The following is a 6,865-nucleotide window of genomic DNA, read 5'->3' as shown; positions in this document are numbered from 1 at the left end:
CTATATTACCGCACTCCTATTCTCCTAGCCCCTGTATGCTGTACTGTTTACTATATTACCGCACTCCTTTTTTGAGACTTTGTCCTTTAAAAATTTATACACTTGGGGAGGATTTTGGCAAAGTTGCTCATCCTCCATCTGTCTAAAGAAACTCAAACCCTGAGACTTCCACCTATTTCAACTTCTCAACATTGATTTTATGATTTCCCGTGAACTTCAATCCTACAGCAATTACACGAACTAATTCATTTGACAAGAGCACACTAAGCTACACACTCAGCAAATGCTTATTCTTCTCTACAGAGAACCTGTCTCTGTGTAAGTACCAAGATTGCAGCGATAAATGAGACTCAAGCCACACAGAACATTATATTAATATGGAGAATTAGTATTAATTCAGAACAAAAAAAATGAATAAACAATTGGTGTAGGAATGTCAGGGGTGGCAGTTCTTATCAATGCCAATATTCTTCATCTTTAGGGACCAAACAGTAGTTTTAAACTAATAACTCGTATTGGTCACCTTTCTCAGTGCTCTGTCCAACTCTTGACAAGAAGGAGCTTAAAGGAGGAAGACTATACTTTAACTCAGTTTGAATACAGAATCTATTGTGGCTCAGAAGGCACAGAGTGGGAACAACTCTGACTATGGCAGCAGGTACTTGAAGCTGCTTGCTCACATATTGTTAGATAAGGAAACAAAGACTAGACCCTGAAGAAAGACTTGTCTTTCTTTAAACCTTAAGGCCCATCACACCTCACCCATGCCCCACAGTCTTCTAACAGTTCCTCAACCTAGGCTCCACCACCCAAGGTTTCCACAACATCTCAAACTAGTTCACCATCAAGGGACTAAATGTTCAAATCCATGAGACTGAGGGAGATAGTTAATATCCAGATCATAACACCCCTTATCGATGCTTTTGTTTTCTCGCAACTAGCATCCAAAAATATTTAGTAGAAATTTTCAGAAATAAGCAACTCCCATGTTTTAAGTCATACACAGCTCTGAGTAGTGTAATAAGCTTTCACTCTGCCTCACTCTGCCCATGCTTGTGAGCTCAGACCCAAATTGTGTATGCTACTTTCCCAGTGATCACTCAGCAGTTGTATCAGAAATAAGGTTGAAGTTTCCAACCCCATAGGAATAACATCAATATCAACCAAGCAGACCCACCATAGCTCCCAGTGACTAAACCACCAACCAAAGAGTACACATGGAGGTACCCATGGTTCCAGCCACATATGTAGCAGAAGATGGCCTTATCAGGCATCGATGAAAGGAGAAGCCCTTTGTCCTGTGAAGGCTCAATGCCAGTGTAGGGGAATGCCAGGGTGGGGAGGCAGGAGTAGGTGGATTGGGTGGGGGAATACCCTCATATAAGCAGGGGGGATGGTATAGGAGGTGTCAGGGGGGAACTGGGAAAGGGGATAACATTTGAAATGTAAATAAAGAAAAAAATCTAAATTAAAATAAAGAAATCAGGTTGAGCATCATGACATAATATAACAGTGCTTGAGTTCAAGTAACCTTTTTAACTTAATAATGGCTCTAAAATAAAAAAGTATTACTATATATTTAATATTATTACATTTATTTATTGTAAATCTGTGTAAGTGAGTAGACATTCTCTCATCTCAGAATGCATGTGAATTTCAGAAGACAATTTGAGGAATAAGTTATATGATCCACCACAAGGGTCCTCAGACTTAAACTTGAATAGCAGGCTTGGTGACAATGTCTTTACTCACTGAACTATGTCAGGAGCCCTACAGTTTATTTTGCATTTATTTTATTATTGTAAATTTAAAATTACACCTAAATCAATCTCTTACTGTAGCTAATATAAGTTTAACATTGTGTGCATGTACTTACTACATAGGACTTCATAAAATCTGATGTCACATTTCAAGCAAGGGGTTGGAACCCACATCTACTACATTTAGAACAATTCTTGTCATGAGTTTTTCTCATGTCTCAAAGAGCACTGTGACTTTTGCTTGCATTTTCTTGTTTATGTTTGTTAATTTTGTCTTCTAGGGTTTATTTTCATCCTAAGAAAGTACTTTAACCTTCCAGTTTACCCAAGATATTTGTGTGTATTCCCCTCAGCTCTGAGCATAAATGAGACACAGTAGAGAGAGACCAACCTTTTTTTGGAGATTTTTTCAGGAAGAAGAAAAATCAGGTGGAGAAATTGAGTCATGGAAGAGCAGAAACCAAACACAATTATGAACCTATAATCTCTTTTGGTCCCTGGGACTTAGTTCTGCTGGGTGATATTGGTAATTTTTATTAATTTGCCTCTAAATGCCCCCCAATCAAGAGTGAGCAAAATCAGTGCTGAACCTATATCTCCATCCTTAACCAGAACAGCTACTTTCAGAAGAATTGACCAGCAGCTTTTTTTATATGCTCTGCCTTAAAGAGATAAAAGGATATCCTCAAAGGATAAAAGGAAAGCTTAGTTAGCAAAGTGCCTGCTGTGCAAGCCCGAGGTCTGAATTTAGATCCCAGAAACTGTACTTATACCTGAATCTGTGTGGCTTATACCTGTAACTCCAGCACAGGGACAAAGAAACAGGAAGAACCTTGGGGTTTGTTGGTTTTCAGAACTTATCTGTTTCAGGCTCAGTAAAAGACTTGGTTGTGGCAGGATATTTGATCACAATGTGAACCCAAAGTTTGTGTTATTTAGTGAAAAAAAAATGTTTCTAGTTGTGGTGTGGCCCAGCCTTAGTACATACTTTTAACCACTTTGACTGGAATACAGACATGCCTTTAATACAGCCCTTCAGTTCCAAAGTATAAAGGTAAAGTTAGTTTGTAGAAGAGAGCATTCATGTTTGACGGTGATCTCTAGTTGAGCTGCAGACAAAGTGATGAATCAGAAAAAGATCTGACAGACTAGGATATACCCAGATTTCTCAAGAAGAGAAATGACAAAGCTACATGAGGAAGCAATACAGAGAGAAAGAGGAGGCAGTTTTACTGGGAGAGTTTTACAAAGGCAGATTAAAGAGAGAGCAAGGAGTCAGAAGATTAGAACAGATAGCCAGAGTTAGTTTGAGGCCAAGCAAAGTAATTTAGTCAGGAGCCAAGATAGCCAATTTGAATCAGTCAGCTTGGAGAGGAATTTGAGCCAGAACCTCTGAGTTGAACTAACTAGACAGAGTTCTGAAAGAACAAGAAAGGGTCAGCGTATTCACCAGTAAGTCTCAGAGGCTGAAAACATTCTAGGCCTAGATAAGATTGCATGGAAGATTCCAGGACTAGACCTAAGTTAGCAGTCTTAGGCTATAAGCTTCAGAGATTACAATTAAATCAGGCAAATAAAAGAAACTTTTACATTCTGACACAAAAACAGAGAGAGACACAGAGAGAGGGAGGGAGGGAAGGGAGAGGGAGGGGAAAATAGAGAGAGAAAGAAAGAGAGAAAGGAAGGAAGGAAGGAAGGAAGGAAGGAAGGAAGGAAGGAAGGAAGGAAGGAAAGAAGGAAGGAAGGAAGGAAGGAAAGAAGGAAGGGTGATAAAGAAAAATATTTGACATTAACATTTGACCTCCACACTCACACAAGTGCACACTCACACAAGTGTACATTCACACAGGTGCATTCTCACACAGGTGCACACTCACAGTTTCATGCACATTCAGAGAAATGCACTTACCTAAAAAAGACAACATATGAAAGGAGGGGTGGTATGACCAGATGGAACAGAACACTGAGAGAGCCTATTGGATTCTATCCTGTGCACTGTTCTAACCCACCCTTAAAGAAGTGAAAAACAGTCCAAACAGATAGAATCTATCCACCTTCCCTGCTGGCCTCTCACCAGGCAGGCTCCAGGGACCTATCCACATTTAATTATCATCCCATCAAAACCACTCCTGACATCTCAGGGAGACCACAACACTATGATAATGACATTTGTTTCTATTTTCAATTCTAACAAATTCAAAGCAGTAGTATGATGAAAAAAGAAAACAATGAACAACCTAATTCTAAAGAGAAGCTCTCCATTCTGATAGAAACCTGTGCCCATCTTAGAAGTTAAGAGGTCTCAACTGTTTTGCATGTTACACTTCAATCCCATCCTTATTTATGTTGCAGTTGACTTTGAACTCCTAACAGTTGCTCACTAAATGATGTTGTAGTTTTACAAAACCATCCAAGGTAGAGGCTGGCAGATATTCCCTACAGGACTTGCAAATGGCATTTTAGTGATAATCCAATGCCATCAAGGCTATATGACTGAGCAATTTGTAGACACAGTTAATGCCACTCCCAGGATCTTCTTCCTCTCCAAACCTGTAAATGTTTCCCCAAGTCTTCCAGGTCTCTTCTGAGGCAGCAGGTCCAGACAGGCTCATCAGTACTGAAGCTCAGCAGCTTCAACCAGCCTCCAGATGATGTGAAAAGCTTCCAAACTACTGCTCTCCACTAATTCTCCCCTGTAAAACCATTTCCAAAAAAGATGCTTCATAGACATCTCAAATTAATTTGAAAAATGTAGAATTGGAATGCTTTACACACTATACACGCACACACACATGCATGCACACACACATGCATGGCATTGTTCTACAACTTGTGAAGTGCAGTTTTATGACAAAGGAAAAGGAAAGGAAGGCAGGAGGGAAACAAATACATCAAGGAGAAGAAAGGATCACCTTTAGTGTCTCACTAGGAAAGCAGCACAGCTTTGGGTTGTCAGAAGCCACTAAGCCAGTTGATGGCTCTCTCTGACCTACTGGAAGGGCAGATTCGGTAGTTAGACTTTGAAGATTAAAAATATCTGTTCTAAAGTTGTTTTAAATGTACAGTGGAACACTGAAGAGATAGATCAGCAGTTGAAATCATGTTTACTGCACTGAGAGAGAGCCTCAGTTCTGCTGCCAGCACCTACACCCCACATCAGCTAGCTCACAACAGCCTATAGCTGCAGCACTCGGAGGCACAAACCCACGCACAGACACACACATATACACACTGCAGCACTCAGATACACAAACCCACACACAGACACACACATATACACACTGCAGCACTCGGATGCACAAACCCACACACAGACACACACATATACACACTGCAGCACTCGGATGCACAAGCCCACGCACAGACACACACATATACACACTGCAGCACTCGGATGCACAAACCCACGCACAGACACACACATATACACATACTTTAAAACAAAACAAAATGGTTTCTCAAAGTGAGATTCAAAATCATTACTTAAGTGATAAGAAATGAGCCTACTAATGGTCCTTTATAAATGTTAATCAGGCAATATGAGGCTTCCACTCTCACACCTACCAGACCAGTTAGCCCCATTCCTACACGGTCTGGCCTTCAGCTCCTGCCTTGGGTTTCTTCAGTAATAGACTTATTTATTTCAGTGAAGTAAATCTTTTCCTTCTCAAGGTGATTTGATAGTGTTTACCATAGCAAAAGGAAAGCACTAGGAAGCAGACTGTACTCTTCCTGGACCACTGAGGCATCTCGCCAGCTTCACTTAGAGGAAAGGGAAATGGAGCTTCCTAGTGGCTCTTTTACAAAGACATCAATCCTGCCTTTGGTAAGCAATTGGATAGCACAGGAGCCTGACTTTAGAAGCAATACAGGAGGCTCACAGCCATCCATTGGACTGAGCACAGGGTCCCCAATGAAGGAGCTAGAGAAAGAATCCAAGGAGCTGAAGGGTTTGCAGACCCTTGGGAGGAACAACAATATGAACTAAATAGTACCCTCAGAGCTCCCAAGGACTAAACCACCAACCAAAGAGTACACATAGTGGGACTAATGGCTCTAGCAGCATATGTATAGTAGAGGATGGCCTAGTTAATCATCAATGGGAGGAGAGGCCCTTGGTCTTCTGAAGTTTCTATGCCCCAGTGTAGAGGAACGGGGCCAGGATTCGGGAGAGAGTAGCATGGTGAACAAGAGGACTGGGGAGGGAACAGGTTGGGTTTTTTTTGGTTTTGTTTTTTTGTTTTTTTTGTTTTTTTTTTTTGGAAGGGAAACTGGGGGAGGAGACATCATTTGAAATGTAAATAAAGACAATATCTAATTTTTTTTTTTTTAAAAAAAAGAAGCTTTATAGGGACTTAGATTGAAGATCAAGTGGGCCCTTGGCATGATTCCATCCTGCATGTCTGTTCTGTGGAACAGTGGCCAGTTGTTTTCTGTCCGGCTTCTCTCACACCAAAGTGGGCTCCTCCACCTCATGGAGGACTTGATGGACATGGACATGAGCCCTCTTAGGCCTCAGAACTACCTTTCCTGTTGTGAACTAAAGGCTGACAAAGACTATCATCTTAAAGTGGATAATGGTAAAAATGAGCACCAGTTATTAAGAACGGTCAGTTTAGGAGCAGGGGCAAAAGATGAATTACACATCGGAGAGGCAGAAGCAATACACTATGAAGGCAGTCCAATTAAAGTAACACTGGCAACTTTGAAAATGTCTATACAGCCAACAGCTTCCCTTGGGGGCTTCAAAATTACACCACCTGTGGTCTGAAGGTTGAAGTGTGGTTCCGGGCCTGTGCACATGAGTAGACAGCGCCTAATAGCTCTAGAGGAAGATGCAGAGTCCGATGAAGATGAGGAGGATGTAAAACTCTTAGGAATATCTGGAAAGCGATCCGCTCCTGGAGGTGGTAACAAGGTTCTACAGAAAAAAGTAAAACTTGATGAAGATGATGAGGACGATGATGAAAATGATGATGAAGATGACGATGATGATTTTGATGAAGAGGAAACTAAAGAGAAGGTTCTAGTGAAGAAATCTGTATAAGATAGCCCAGCCAAAAATGCCCAAAAATCAAACCAAAATGAAAAAAGACTTAAAACCA

At 40.9% G+C, this 6,865-nt stretch overlaps 1 pseudogene; it reads left to right on the top strand.

The window, feature by feature from the left end:
- Positions 1 to 6,234: 6,234 nt before the first annotated feature.
- LOC116072727 overlaps positions 6,235 to 6,865 on the top strand; it is an 854-nt pseudogene continuing 223 nt past the window's right edge.

The sequence above is a fragment of the Mastomys coucha genome, unplaced genomic scaffold (assembly GCF_008632895.1).
Source record: "Mastomys coucha isolate ucsf_1 unplaced genomic scaffold, UCSF_Mcou_1 pScaffold23, whole genome shotgun sequence".
Taxonomy (NCBI): domain Eukaryota; kingdom Metazoa; phylum Chordata; class Mammalia; order Rodentia; family Muridae; genus Mastomys; species Mastomys coucha.
Note: the sequence above shows the minus strand (reverse complement) of the source record. Positions and strands in the feature narration are given on the sequence as shown.